This window comes from Ictidomys tridecemlineatus, unplaced genomic scaffold, assembly GCF_052094955.1.
Source record: "Ictidomys tridecemlineatus isolate mIctTri1 unplaced genomic scaffold, mIctTri1.hap1 Scaffold_90, whole genome shotgun sequence".
NCBI lineage: Eukaryota > Metazoa > Chordata > Mammalia > Rodentia > Sciuridae > Ictidomys > Ictidomys tridecemlineatus.
In genome coordinates this window covers 562,809-578,984 of record NW_027526137.1, presented here as the reverse complement: position 1 = coordinate 578,984, position 16,176 = coordinate 562,809, and positions in this window count along the sequence as shown.

Here is a 16,176-nt window from a genome sequence, read left to right as displayed (position 1 = left end):
AGAATTTCTGACAATCTAATATGAAAATGAAAAAATAGAATATAGAACACCGAAGGAAGAAATAGAAGAAGACCTTGAAAGATGTAAAGACCTCATATGTTCTTAGATAGAAAGAATTAATATAATTAAAATGGCCATACTAACAAAAGTGCTATACAGATTCAATGCAAATCCCTAGGCAAAATTCCAATGATGTTCTTCATGTAAATAGAAAAAAAGGACTTATGAAATTCATCTGGAAAAACAAGACTCCCAGAATAGCCAAAGTAATCCTTAGTGAAAAACAGTATAGGAGGAAGCATCACAATACCAGACCTAAAATTATACTATAGAGCTATAGTAACAAAAACAGAATGGTAATGGCACCAAAACAGGCAAGAAAACCAACGCAACAGAATAGAAGATAAAGAGACAAACCCACCAAAATACAATTATCTCATATTAGACAAAGTTGCCCATAGCATACATTGGCAAAAAGATAGCCTCTCAACAAATGGCGCTGGGAAAATTGGAAATCCATATGAATTTTAACCCACATCTCTCAATCTGCAAAAGCTCAACTCAAAGTGGATCAAGAACCTAAATATTAGATGAGAAACCCTGCACATACTAGAAGAAAAGGTAGGCCCAACACTTCAACATATCAGGTCAAGAACTTACGTCCTTCATAAGACCCCTAAAGCACAAGATGTAAAATTGAGAATCAATAAACAGGATGGCATCAAACTAAAAGCATCTTCACAACAAAGGAAACAATCAAGAACATGAAGAGAGAGTCTACAGAAAGCTAGAGAATTTTTGCCACCTGCATCTCAGATAGAGCATTCATTTCTAGAATACGAGAACTCAAACTTAATACACACACACACAAAATATATAAATAAATAAATAATCTGTCAGTAAATAGGCAAAGGAACTGAACCAGCACTTTACAGAAGAAATATGAATGATAAACAAATACATGAAAAAGTGTTCAATATCTCTAGCAATTAGAGAAATTCAAATTAAAACTACACTAATATTTCATATCATTACAGTTAGAATGTCAATTATTTAGAGTATAATTAACAATAAATGTTGTTGAGGATGTGGAGGAATGTACACTTACTTGTACATTGGTAGTGGGACTGAAAATTGGAGCAAAAAATCTGGAATAGAGTATGGAGATTCCTCAAAAACTTGGAATGAAATCACCATTTGGCCCAGTTATCCGACTTCTTGGTCTAGCCCAAAGGACTTAATATCAGCATACTACAGTGACACATCCACATCAATGTTTATAGTTGCTCAATTCACAATACCTAAGCTATGGAACCAACCTACATACCCTTAAATAGATGAATGGATAAAGAAAATTTTGTATATATACACAATGAACTGTTACTCAGCCGTAAAGAAGAATGACTTTTTGATATTTGCCAGCAAATGGATGGATCTGGAGACTGTAATGCTAAGTGAAGAAAGCTAGTCCCAAAAAGCCAAAGGTCAAAATTTTCTCTGATATGTGGAAGCTATCAGAAAGGGGCAGGTGAGGGGAAGAATAGAAGTGAAGTAGATTAGACAATAGGCAATGGAGAAAAGCAAGGGAAAATGAAAGACAGTGGAATGAGTCTGACATAATTTTTCCATGTACATATAAATTTTCGAAACAACACAGTGAATCCCACCACCATGTATAATGCTTATATAATTATACCTAAATTACAATTCTGTCATCTATAACTAAAAAGTACCAATAAATTTTTTAAAAAGGTGTATTCATAGCCTATGAGTTTTAAAGACTCTGACAGCTTTCAAGGATACAAATTTAGTATTTCTTGCAAAACACTGTACAACAGAACATATAAATTCCACAGGGAAATAAATAAATAAATAAACACAAATATTCTACCTAGTTAAGATCTATGTGGATAAATTATCCATTAATTTCTAATGTATCAATAAAAATTCTGAATGATTCCTACTTACATAAAGAAAAAGACATTACTACAGACATAAAAGAAAAAAAAAGGAAGGAAAGGAAGAAATACAATTTGGTTAGGAGAGAGTTAACATAGGCTTTTTACTCCTGAGTTTGTCACCACAAATGAGAGGTTTTCATAGATCATAAAATTAGCTTCCTCCATTGCCAATTGCCCAGTTGCACAACAAGACAACCTACATATCTTTGCTAATTGGATGCAACAAGCTTGCTATGTTTTTCTTTCTTCCTCACTAGCCACACATGCTGTGTGAAGTTCTTCAAAGGGAATACCCTCCTTGATAAGATATACTCCTGACAAGCTGTCAAAGTAGTATAAGGCCAAGGTACCACAGAGTGAATATAAATGAAAATTGCTGCCCTAAATATATTGTGCAACCAGGAGACTTCTGGTCATAGATATTTGATCAGTGTGTTTCATTGATTTTTTTAAAAAACTCATTAGTATTCTATGTATGAAAATTATTATGGGGATAAACAATCTTTATTCTACAATTGTCCAGGGAGCATCATACATTAAGTATAATGGTTCTAGAATATTCTCTTCATGGTCACTGCTTCAGACTTTGATGTATTATCATCAGAGAAATCAGCACATTACACTAAGTTTTCAGTTTGAAAATGTATATCTTTGCCCATTGTTGAAACTTTTATTAATCCCTACTATTTAAAATATTCTATGTTAGATACCAAGGAAAAGACAGATAATTCTGGTTTTCTTCCCCTCGTGGTTATGGTCTAATAGGAGCAATGAGACCTTATACATATAACCACAGGATAAAGAAAAAAGTAATAATTCCTGTAAAAGATGAAAAATATTGAGTTTGGGGATTTGGGAAGAATGGGTTTTATAGCTAGAAGGCAGTTAAAGATTATGTAATCCATTCTCTTCATTTTAGATAAGTGGAAATCATAGCCCTGGTAGAAAAATAATTTGCCTACTTTATATAGTTAATTAGCAACAGACCTATGAGCAAAAGAATTTCTTTGAGTTCCCCATCTTTTGACACCTTTTGTAATGGATGCTCACAATGGTTGAGAATAACAGTCAGCCTTGGGGCTCAAGAGAAGTGAACACCTGCATGTAGTTAATAGCAGGCAGCAGACCGATTCACCATTTAGAATCTTGGCCAAGTTCATACTGCATCTGATTTCATTCCAGAGGGAGCTCTTCAGGGAAATAGGCCAGGGTATGTAGAAAAGAAACAAAAACCAACTCTCAACAATCTAGCTCTTAAATTGCATTGTGGCTCAGGATTCTGCCTTTTCACCACTCCATCTGCAATCTTTAATACCAGTGCCTTGAATCACTGCCATTGTAACACGTCAATCTCAACATTCCTGATCAGTTGTTATCCAGTACCCAGGTGCATGCTGCCTATTGGATGGCTATTCCTGGATGTTATCTAAATGAAAATATAAATTAAATGGAAAATAACTAAAGCTGTCATCATTATCACAATTTCTTTGACATATTTCTGCTGTGCTATGACCTCTCTCAGGGCAATTAGGCTGTAAAACCTTAAAATAATTTGTCATTTGTAGTTCCTTATTACTGATTCTTTTTCTATCCCTGGATTTTACTTTCTGAGAACTTTCCTGTCTCTTCCTTCCTCTGTGCTGTATCACTTACTGGAGTTAATAACTTCCTCAAAGACCCTAGGTATTAGCATCTGAAACTGTAAAATGAGGATACTAATTTCACTTACTCTAATAAAACTATTATGGTGGAATCATGGGAATTATTGGATGACATTTTTTTCTTATTTATTTTTTGCCTTTCAACATTTTCTAAAAAGAACATATATTTTCTTTAATAATAAAAATTCACAAATTGAAGCCAAAAAATACACATTATAAGCAGATTCTCATGGTGTTTTGTGATTATTTTTACTTAAAAGTGATACATACACATGGCTTTACATTCAAACAGTAATAACTGGCTACACAATGAAAAGTATGTTCCTCCATGTATGACAAAAACTTCTAACCATAAAAAAATTCATCACCTCTTCTTCTAGATCACACAACTAATCAAATTATTGGACTTACTGGCACCTAACTATGACTATGTGACCATTTCCTACTCTGTATGTAAAAGTGGTAAGCATCACCTCCAGGCTTTGGAACAACAGTTCCCCATGTGGAATTCACCATGTTCTTTCTCCTTCATTCAGCTGAATTTTTAAAACCATAAAAACCATGGACCCACTGGAGAATATTTCTACAAACTTGAGAACTCTAGGTCCCTGGGTGACCTTATGGGATGAGGATTCTATTATTACAATTAATCCAGAATTTCCATAGAGCAGTATGAAAAATACACTTCTATTGTGTTTGAGCCATCATAAAATTTGGAATCCATCTTCTGTGTTAGATTTTTGTTACTATGATTTAGAGAAAGAAAGGGTTAGTTTAGCTCAGTTTTTGAGGTTTAGTCTTCAGTAGGCTGATTCTATTGCTCTTGGTCAAGGTAAGGCAGATTATCATGACAGAAAGACATAGTGAAAGAAAGCTGGTAAACTCAAGGCAACCAGAAAGCAGAAGGGGGGGAGTGGGTAAGGGCCACAGGAAAGCTAAATTCTTCCCCTTGTGACCAAAGTCTTCCAGTTATCCCACCTAATTATAGCTGTCACACACTAAGTCCATTCAAAATAGGATGGGCTGAGTAGGTTACAACTCCCACAATCTCTGAACATTCCTGCATGAACATAGGAACTTTTGGGAAACACCTCATATCCAAACCATAATATTCTGCCCCTGGTCACCAAAGGTTCATGTTCATCTCAAAATGCAAAATGCATTTATATCTTCTGCAAAAGTCTCCATAGTCTTAAAATTTCCAACTTTTCCCCAAAGTACAAATTTATGCTCATCTGAGATTCAGGGAAAATTATTGGCTGTTATCCCCCTATAAAAGTTAAAAGAAAGTCATATATATCCAATATACAGTGGCACAGAAAATAAAATTCCATTCCAAAAGAGGAATAGGGACTTAGAAAGAATGAATGGTACCAAAACCCCTCTGGGCAAAGAGGTCCAATACCTAGGATACATGGTAGCATATTGTGCTCTCCAAAGGGCTTGGGAAGTCTGCACCTTTGGCCTTGCCAGTAGCATTGCACATGGTTCTTTCCACAACCAGCAGCTTTTCCCCCAACATTGCTAGCATCTCTTATTTCCTGTGGTCTCCATTCCAGCTTTAACTTCACCTTCAAAGCTTTATGCATTGTTCTCTCAGGGGTACCCTGCAGGAATTCTGACCCTGCTACACTTTGTCCATATGTCCAGGCCTCTCTTTGAAATCAGAGTGGAAGCTTCCATCATCCGTTAGCTCTAGTTTGCTGCATTTCTGCAGAATCAGCAACATATGAATGACCCCAATGTCTGCTATCAGGTTGCACAGAAGATGAGCCCCTCTGAAATCATGGCTGCAGTGGCTTCTGAGTGGCTGAGCATGGTGAAAAAACTTCCTAGGTGCCCTTTTCTAAAAAGAGTACCCTCACAATCTCTTCTCAAAAATACTTTCCTTCCTACTTCTGTGAGCCTATAATGTGTGTGATTTTGCAAATTCTTGAGATGCCTTCAAGTCATCATTTCTATTGTCTGTGCAAAGCACTTTGCACCTCTTTAGTGGCTGGAATCTCCTCAACAAAAACACCTTTCTTGGCCCCAACTTTGCATGCCCTTTTCTAGCCAAACTGAAAAAAAAAAATAAATCATTTAGCTCTGCTTTCTGGTCATAGTTCCCATAGTATATCTGCCTAAAACCTCTCAGCAATATCCATGACACAGCCTGAATACTGTGCTGCTCTGAAATTTCTTCCACTATACTAATTAGCTTCCCACCGTAAAATTCAACCTCACATGAAATCTCGGGACATGAACAAAATGTAGATAAGTTCTTTGCCAGAATGTAACACGAATTGACTCCATTTGAATTGATTCCATTTGAATCCTTATTCCCCTTTGAAATGTCATGAGCACAATTTTTATTGTCTACATTCTTATTGGCATTTTGGATTTCTGAATTCCCGCCAGAGTTTCCTACTAACCACTGCTTACAATATTTTAAGGATTCTTCAGCCTGCATCTCCAAAATTTTCCAAATTTCCCCCAACAAACCACCTCCCAAGGCTTCTGAACCATATGGTCAGGTTGGTCACAGCAATGATTCCACTTCTTAGTACCAATTTCTATGTTCATGATCTTTATGTTACTAGAACCAAAATACCCAAGAAGAACAACGTAGAGGGGAAAATATTTATTTTGGCTCATAGTTCCAAAGCTGTAATCCAAGGTCCACTAAATCTACTGCTCTTGGCCCAGGGTGATGCAAGACATCATGGTAGAATGGCATGGCAAAGGAAAGCTGGTCACCTCATGGAAATCAATAAGTGCAGGGAACTCTTTAATGTATAGCTCTAGTGACCCAACTCCTCCAGACATACCCTACATGCCTATAGTTACCATCAAGTCAGTTCATTAAAACTAGGATAAATCAATTACTTATAGCCCTCATAAATCCTGTCATTTCACCTCTAAACATTTCTGCACTAGCACAGTGGCTTTTGGGAGTTAATTCATATCCAAACCATAGCAATACTACAGCAGTAAGCCAGTTTGAAGTACTTCTGGCTTCTCATATTAGTCATTTATAGTAATCAGAAGAGACCAAATTTATTCTGTGATAACAAAACACTAAATCCATAACAAATTGAGACAATAAGTTTACTTCTTGGTCCTGAAAACTCCTTGTGAGTCCTGATGATCTTTAGACTTCATAGATAACTGTCCTTGTAACTGAATCAACCATCCAAGCTGCTTTTATATTGTAGTTCTACACTTTCAACCCAAGATCTTTCAATGAATACTGTAGGAGAGGTGATATGGCCAGAATTTAAATAGGGCTTTTTATTTCTTTCATCTCAAAAGTTAGTCACACTCACATTTTATTTGCTAGAAATAGTTTCATGGCTCCAGGTCACCGTAAGAAGTTGGGAAGTACATCTTCTGGACAGTAGTCATGTCTACAATGTACACATATTTCTTATATATTTGGCAGGAAAATTCTATCACTATGCAAGCGTATTTATATATTTGTAGATAAATGAGAATCTCCTATAGATAGTGTTTGAAGATCACTTTTTACCTAATATATTTTACAGATAATACAAATTGTTCCTTTTTAACTGTTTCATTTATTTAATAGGTCCATTATTGGTGTGCGTTTTGCTTATTTCCAGATACTTTCTATTATATACAATTTTGATATGAACATTACATGGGTAAACACAATAATATCTACATGATAAACACCTAGAAATTCAATTGCTAGGTCATATTTGCTTTTTAATTTGATATATATTTTATTGATACATTATGAATAATTTTCTTCTAATGAGTTTGCATAGATTTATATTATTAACAACAGTTTATTAAATCAGTTTTTCCATTCAACATTTCAAACACTACCAAAATTATATGAGATTATCTGTTCACATATTTATATTTAACTAAATCAAATTTGCTCAACACTTTATTTCTAATATTCTAATTACACAAAATGTTGCACATAAATATGTATCTACATTTTTATGGCTTTATTAGAATTTTCTTTTAGAAGAAGACTCATTGGCTCTAATAACATGAAATATTTTAAGGCTGACACATTATTAAATTGCTTTACACAGTCTCTACCAGGTTACATTTCTACCAGCGTTGTATGAGGACCCATTTCATTTTGTTTCTATCAAGGGTAAGTTTTATAATATTTCAATCTCAGCAAGTTTGTAAATTTATATAAAGTCCATAGTGGAAAATGGTATGCCATCTCTGTAAAAACTAAAGCATAAAATATTAGCATAACAGATTCTATTATCCAAAATACTCTAGGGAACATACAATCATCCTTTCATCCTTTGATATCCAGAGAGAATTTTGGTTGCAGAAAACTTCCCAACCCCCACAATACCTAAGTCAGTAAATGTTCAAGTCCCTCACATGAAATGCCATAGTATTTGCATGTAACCTGCATACACACTTTCATTGTCCTATATACTTTAAATTACCTTTAGATTATTTGTAATGCTTAGTACAATGCAGATGTTGTACAAATAATTGTCATGCTATATTATTAACAGTAAAACAATAAGAATTCTATACATGTTCAGTGCAGACATAAAATCTTTTAAATATTTTCTATCCAATATTGGTAGAATCCACACTGTGAAACACAGAGATGTGGAGGTCCAACAATAAATTTTAAAAAATATGTATCCTTTTAGAATTTGGAATCATTTTCAGGAGGTAATCGATCTTTTTCAGTTACCTATGGTTCTGTGAACATTTCAATCATATAATTCTGGTGCAAAAATCCCCTCTCGCTCATCGTGGCCAAGTACCTGAAGTTGTGCCAATTCAAGATCTTCCTTAATATTGATCTACGGAACCTGGAATAAAAATGATCTCACGTTTTTTAGGGGTTGCTAAACTGAGAGGAAATAATGCTGGAGCTTCCAGGGCCCATATCTTATTTAAAGCATGAAGAAAAACTCTGTAGAATGCTAAGCATGAGAGGTAAAGAGAGAATTTTAGCAGTTCTGTACATAATTCCAATTCTAGGTGTGTTGTTTTTCTTTCTTTTGCTTTAAGCTACCTTATTTTTCACAGCCAATGAGCTTCTTTTGTGTAATCTAATTTGAGTAGAGATCTTGCCATTTGCAATTGACTAAAACATCTGCACACACTAAAGCAGTTCACATACATTCTCTGCCACTTTACATTCAGATAATCAGAATGTGTTTATCACATACATCATAAGTTTCATAAATAAAAACAATATTAGATTCAAAAATGCCTTCCACTATTCAGAGGTACATTTTTAAAGGATTGATGATTTTTTAATGTTATTGATTTGATCACAGTATATTATTATAAATTGACAATCCTTTTTTTTGACAAAAATAGGAATTTAAAATGTGATCACCTGAAACCCACCAGCCTCCATTCTCATTGAGTACTTGTTTCAAAATTTTGCTATTTGGTGCTCTTTGAGATAAAATAGAAGCTGGTAGACACAATTTTGGAATAAGCATTAAATTAGAAACGGATGCTTACATTTGGACTTCTATCCAAACTTCAGGCTTTATTTAGAGTAGCTAACTGTACAACATTGAGTAAATTGGTATACTTCAGTTTTCTTCTCTATAAATAGCTCATTTGAATGAATTCTAGAGTCCTTCCTGGTCCATACATTTTAATATTAATTTTCTAGTAAATTTAATTTTAAAGTAGCCAGTCTGTTGCTCATTCAGCCCAAGTCATTTTGTAGGAACAATACATTGCTTTAATTCTTGGATTTATGAAAAAAATGAACTAGTCCTTTCAAAAATATTCTACTTTTATCTACATAATATATGCCACAAAGCTATTTTTCTGAACAGATAATCACATAAAGAAAGAAATAACATTTGGAACTCTCAAGTCATTAGTAGGAAAGTAGTATTACTAGTGGGATGACTATTCTGTGATTGGGCCAGGTCTATGAAGAAAATCCCTCAGTTATATTCACAAATTTTCACTCTATGTACAGTTAGCAAAAACACTAGGTTTAGATATGTTTTTATTTAAATAATTGCACCGTTTTCTAGATAGCCATTGAATAAGATACAGGCAATTTTTTAGGAAAAAAATTAAATTAAGTTTTCTATTAGGAATGCAGATCCTTTGCCTTTATATGGATTTTTTTAAGTTAGCAGCTAATACTATGGGATTCCTTTTCTTTACTTTTTATCTAACCAAGAGCTCTTGAAATGAAATCATATTATAATAGAAATGACATTTTGCAAATAGTGCGAGAGTAGCAGCTCCAATTTTCTACTGATTTTCTTTTAAAACACAAGAACACAATTATATTAAAAATATATACTGAGCTTTTCTGGTGTGCAAGACTGTATGACAGATATTGCAGAAGATAAAAAGTGAAACAAAGAAAAACCTATCTTCAGGTTCATGTGCTATCTTAAAATGGATAAAAGGCTTGCATATGAAAATTTGTCAGTCATTATTTATTTATTGAGCATCTGTTGTGTCCATGCACCTTTCTAAAGTGCTATGAATACACTAGTGAGCAATCTATGTTAGGTATCAGCAAAGAACTTCCCCTTTAATAAGGCAGACATACAAAAATGTAATTTTAAGTTCTAGAGGGAATATTAATCACCAAAAACTCCAATAAGAGATGGTTTGGGGGTTTGAAGTTTTTCACAGGGGTTACTCTGTAGAACAGTGGAAAGACTGATGGGGCAAGAAGCTGGAGGGAAACAGCCCAGATAAGAAGGTATTGTAATAATTCAAACAAATAATACTGAGAGCTAGAATTAGGGCATCAGAGTAGGAATGAATACTAAATTAGCAACTTTAAGAGCTGTTTATTAGGTAAAATACATAGAACTTTAGTGACCAAAAACAAAGATACAGAAGTCAATTTCAAGTTACACCATCAATTAATTTACCTTTGACCACTCCAGTTGAAGTCAGGAGTTCTTTTTGCTCCTGCCCATCCTGCATCCCCTCATAAGGGGAACCATGTTTATGAATATTTATCATTTTCTGTAACCCCATCTCTTGTAAACTATTTGAGAGAAGAGACAATCTAATAAATTTTTGTAACCTGAAAAGAAAAAGGTAAATCATGACAACAGAATGACCAAAGAATAGGAAATTACTTTACATTTACAATCAAAGATGTCTTTTGACTGTAAAATGTATAGAAGGCTGACAAGGAAGAGCCAAGAAATATCTCGAGAAAGTATTTCAGGATGAGTGAACAATGAGTGCAAGACCTGAAGAATTTTGTACACACACACTCACACACACACACACACACACACACACACACACACACAAAGGAGGAGTTCATGCTAATGTACCTAAGATAAGGAACTAGAAGAATTCAGAGGCAAGACCATAAGTCAAAGTGGCTATAGAACATTTTTGAAAAAAATTAAATAAACATCAAGTTCGAGTTTGTTTCCTTCAAATGGATATATGTCAAGGACAAGAAATAAAACTGAATATACAAGAAAAAGCAGAAACTAAGAATGTTTAATGCACCATTACAATTTTATATTAATTTATGTAATGAGGTTAATATTAACCAAATAAAATGAAAGAGTCCCATCAGAATATCTTTAGTGGATTATCTCAAAAATATCCTAAAAGAACACATAGTCACTTTTTCAGAATCTCTGAACAAGTATTTCTCTTTAATATCCAAGATATTAATGCCTTAGGAAAGAAATCTCATTTTAATTCTTATGGTTTGCAATTATATCTTTTCCCCTTGTCCTGCATGATTGATTATTAATATTCATTTAGAAAATCCTTCTCTCTCTCAGAGTGTTCTCAGGAATAACTGTGATTACTTGAGAATTACTCATGAAAGGATTTGTGTAATTAAGATCTGAAAGAAACATTAAAGCTTGCCTAGTTCAAAACTCTCATTTTACAGATGAAGAAGAGATCCACAGAAGTAGATCTTGTGCAATATCATAAAATACAGAGAAATAACCAAGACTTAACCCAATTCTTCATCAACTCCCAATGCAATGCATTATTTTATTATTTACTTATTTTTAAATTTGTTTTAGTCAGTCTTTTCTCTGCTGGGACTAAAAAACTAGACCAGCACAACTATAGAGGAGGAAATGTTTATTTGAGGGCTCACGGTTTCAGAAGTCTTAGGCCATAGAAGGTAGGCTCCATTCCTCAAGGCTTAAGGTGAGGAGGACATCATGACGGAAGAGTGTGGCAGGGGAAAGCAGCTTACATGGTGATCAGAAAGCAGAGAGAGAATCCACTCTCCAGATACAAAACATATACCCCATAGCCACACCCCCAATTCACTACTTCCTCTAGCCACACCCCACCTGCCTCTAGTTACCACTCAGTTAATCCCACCAGGGATTAATTCACTGATTATGTTAAGATTCTCATAACCCATTTCCCCTCTGAAACTTCTTGCATTGTCTCAGATGTAAGATTTTGGAGGACACTTCATATTTAAACCATAACAAATTTGGAAGTAAAATATTTATATATACATATATGAATATATAGTAGAATGTCTAAGTTAAGCTATTTAATACACGTATTACCTCACATACTAAGGATTTTTGTGGTGAGACAATTTTGTTGGTCAAAATAATCACGATTTCAGCTAGACAGGGGGAATAAATATATGACAATTATTGTTGACAAAAATCTTTGAATAATATCTTTAATAGAATCTTTGAACAATATCACTTGTACTCATATATGATTTGTAAAGGGATCATTTAAAAGGTGGAATCTGTGGAACTTGATGCCACACAGATGGCAATCTATCTGAAATATCATAGTCTCCTATAATTAACTTAGTATTTTTTAAATTTAGCCTTATTTTTCCCTAAATACACAATATAAAAATGTGCAAGTACAATTTTTGAGCATTTTTTGTACAAAATGTGAAGATTCATAGAAGTTAAAGAAGAAACTGAGACTCTTTTTCAATTCTTTTCAGCTTGACTAAGAATGATTAAGAAAACACATGATTTTTAATGAATTTTTTAAATGTAAAGATATTTACATAAAAAGCACAGCAGGTGTGTTCTTGAAAATAATGTTGGTTGACTTTAAAACTGCATATCTCCTTTAATGCTATTTACATTGTGAAATTTGTACACACCTACTTAATTTTCATCCTTTTTTTCCTATTATTCATCTTATTAGATTTTAATGAGTCTTATAAAATTCTACTAAAATATAAGACAAAGTGGCCAAGTGCACATACATATGTATTTCATTTATTCAGCTCATAAATTGCCTTAAAAAAATGAAGGTTGTGTGTGAATCATCTCATGCATCACTTAACGATCAATTACTGTTAGGTAGAATGCCTAAGCCCAATACGGGCAATGGCATCAGAATTTAATTTAATGAGAATGCTTTTGCTGGGTGAAGGAGATGAAGGAAAACTAATAATAACCTCACCAGGGCCTAAGAATGCACACTGTCTCCTCTCAATGCTTGCTAATTGCCAGTCACATCTGTTATTCCATTAATTTGATTTTCCATTTCTCTCTCCTTTGTCAGATTCATTTTTTTTATTGTCAGTACCATCATGACGTCATGACAGCACTCAAAATGAGAAGTACTTCCTAGGCCCTTGCGCTCAGTTGATTTTGGCACTGTTTGTTCAAAACTATAAGAACTCAGGAAACGAAAAGAGATAGATTAGCTAAATGGAATAACACCAGATGGGAAAAGGACAGGCTCAATGGACGGAAGAACACATTTAAATTCTTGAACGTTCTACCATCACAAATCTAAAATTAGAATGTTGGATTTTTTCCTTTAGCTCCATCGTTGTTTGGAACTTCTGATGCTACACTCTTGTTGTTATTTGTTTTTCATGGTATTGGGGGTTCAATTCAGGAACACATAGTGATGTTCTACCACTGAGCTACATTACAGTTCTTTTTTCTAAATTTTGAGACATGGTCTCACTCTTGTCCAGGCTGGCCTTGCACTTGGAATCTTCCTTTTTAAGCCTCCAGTGTCACTGAGATTACAGGAGTCTGACATCACTCCAGACTGGACTATATATACACTTTTGAAATTTAACTATTATATTAACTTAGAGATCATCTGGGAATCCATGAACCCCAAAGTGGTCCATATATCACCTGAAATGAGTAAAAACCACTGTGCATTTATTTCTTCTAAGTGGATCCTTGGAAGTTTATACCAAGTACTTAACAACAACAACAAAAAAAATCACTCCTAGTCTTTCAGTGGCTAGGAAATGATGTTCCATATAAGGAAAAAGCCTCTTCCAATTCAACCGCAATTGGAAACTTCTGAATCATAGGCTAATGTTCTTTGTATGATCTCAGAAGATAATATCTAGTTTTTCAGTTAAAATAGTTAGTCAGTGATATTCAGACACCTTAATATCAATCCAATGTGGTTTAGGACCTCTGGCAGACTTGGGATTTAAAAACAAAAGCAAACAACAACAACAACTACAAACCTACAGGGGTTTTCTTTCAGCACAGGCCAGTTACTGGAGCTTAGAAACATGGTATGCTGAAACTGTTGTCATAAACTACAGCTCAATGCTTATGCTTCATTAATAACAGCTCTTCTATACCTGTCCCCAGATCTGTGCCTACCTATTTTATTTAATCACCAACAAGTCAAATGCCAACAGTCAGGTTGGCTGTTGAGTGGTCTTGCTATTCTGAACTCAGTCAGTGAGGTCCTTTGCAGGATGGAAGCCAGTACCTAGCATAATTTCTGAGAAAATGTAGCATATTAAATGTTTTCCTGTGTCCCTCCTTTACCACTAATTTCTTGTGCTGATTAGATCCAGTCACAAGATCTCCCTCCCAATTGATAAATATCTGAATTATCTGGCTTTAGAACTAATGGGAAAGAAGAATCGAAGAGAATGAGATTAGGGAACAACCTTATATTTTATTTCTAAAAAAAAGAATTATTGGGAGATTAATATTATTATTCCTTTCAAACAGAAAACTCTTCATTGAGAAAGAAAAACATCATTTAGTTAATACCCACTCTTGACTAAGCTAAATGAAAGCTTAGAAAATCAAAATAAGGATGATGTTGTCCTAACAGTTTTTTCTTAAGGACAAAGAACAGTATGCCTGGATCTTTCGGTTCACGTGGTGACACTCACATGCTGTCCTTACTGAGTTCAATAAGCCTGACACCTGTCCCGCTGAGCTGATATAATCACAGCTCTCTTCAATTTGTCTGAATTTTTTTGATCACAATTGTCATACATTCTGATGCTTTTATTCATAACTAAGAAAAACATTTTGGATGCTGCCTTTGGCTTTCTTCAAAAAGCACAAGATGACACATTTTAATCCAACAGCCAACCCCTTGGTGGCTTAACCATTTCAAGTTACATTTTGACATTTGGTTTTGAATATTTTAAGTTGTTAATAATTCTCTACCTTTGAAAGAAAGTCACCATTTTTCTTCCTGAAATCAATTTGCCTGTTTTTTTTTTTAAACTATGCTTGAAAGTGTCATCCATTCTCTTATTAAGCAAGCAAATCAAAGCCAGGAAAACCAGGGTAGAATTTTGATTACACACATTGACATTTGAGATGCATTACTCTGAAATATAACTTTAAAGATCAGATACCTCAGGTGAAGCCGTGAGTGAAAAGGTCTACTCCTACTATTCTGTTAAGCAACACATTTTCCTCTTTGTCCTTAATCTTTTATATACTGTAGGAATTTAACATTCTGAAGTTTTTCTGTTCTTGTTATTGGAGGAAGATATCTTCATAAGTCTGTTCCAAAAAAGTATGGAAGTTTAAATGGCTAGAACTAGAAATTGTATGATCTAAGTGAAGAAATACCAGTGTGACCAAGTGATTCCTTGTTTAACCTCAGGTAAATTACTTCAGTTATTTTGTCCTCATCCATTTTAGTTTTCTGTCTTTGTTTTAATTTTAATTTTTTCCTCTGGATCAAATGGCAATTACACTTACCTCTTCTGTTCTTTCATAGAATAAACTAATAGATTCATATGATAGAAACAGCTTTGTGGGTTATTGCATGCCTCAGTCTCATAAGGGACCACTGAAAAAGGAGAATGCAATAGAGAAAACACTAAGAACATGAAAAACCTAAATAGTCTCCAACATATGTGTTAAAAATGTGACTGTGTAGGGCTGGGGATGTGGCTCAAGCGGTAGCGCGCTCGCCTGGCATGCGTGCGGCCCGGGTTCGATCCTCAGCACCACATACCAACAAAGATGTTGTGTCCGCCGAGAACAAAAAAATAAATATTAAAAAAAAATTCTCTCTCTCTCTCTCTCTCTTTCTCTCTCTCTCTCTCTCTCGATCTCTCTCTCTCTCTCTCCTCTCACTCTCTCTTTAAAAAAAATGTGACTGTGTAGTTTCAGCTGAGTGTAATGTCTGTGATTATTAGCTGTGAAATGAGACATTTCTAGTACTTGATTGATGTCCCTGCATCATGTTGAGCAAAATATTAGGTTATAAAAGTTTTATTAACATGCATAATTATTGTTTCTGCTTCAGAAACCAGATCATGTTTCAGGAAAATAAATAAACCAGACCTAGATACATCCTAAGACATTTTGATAATA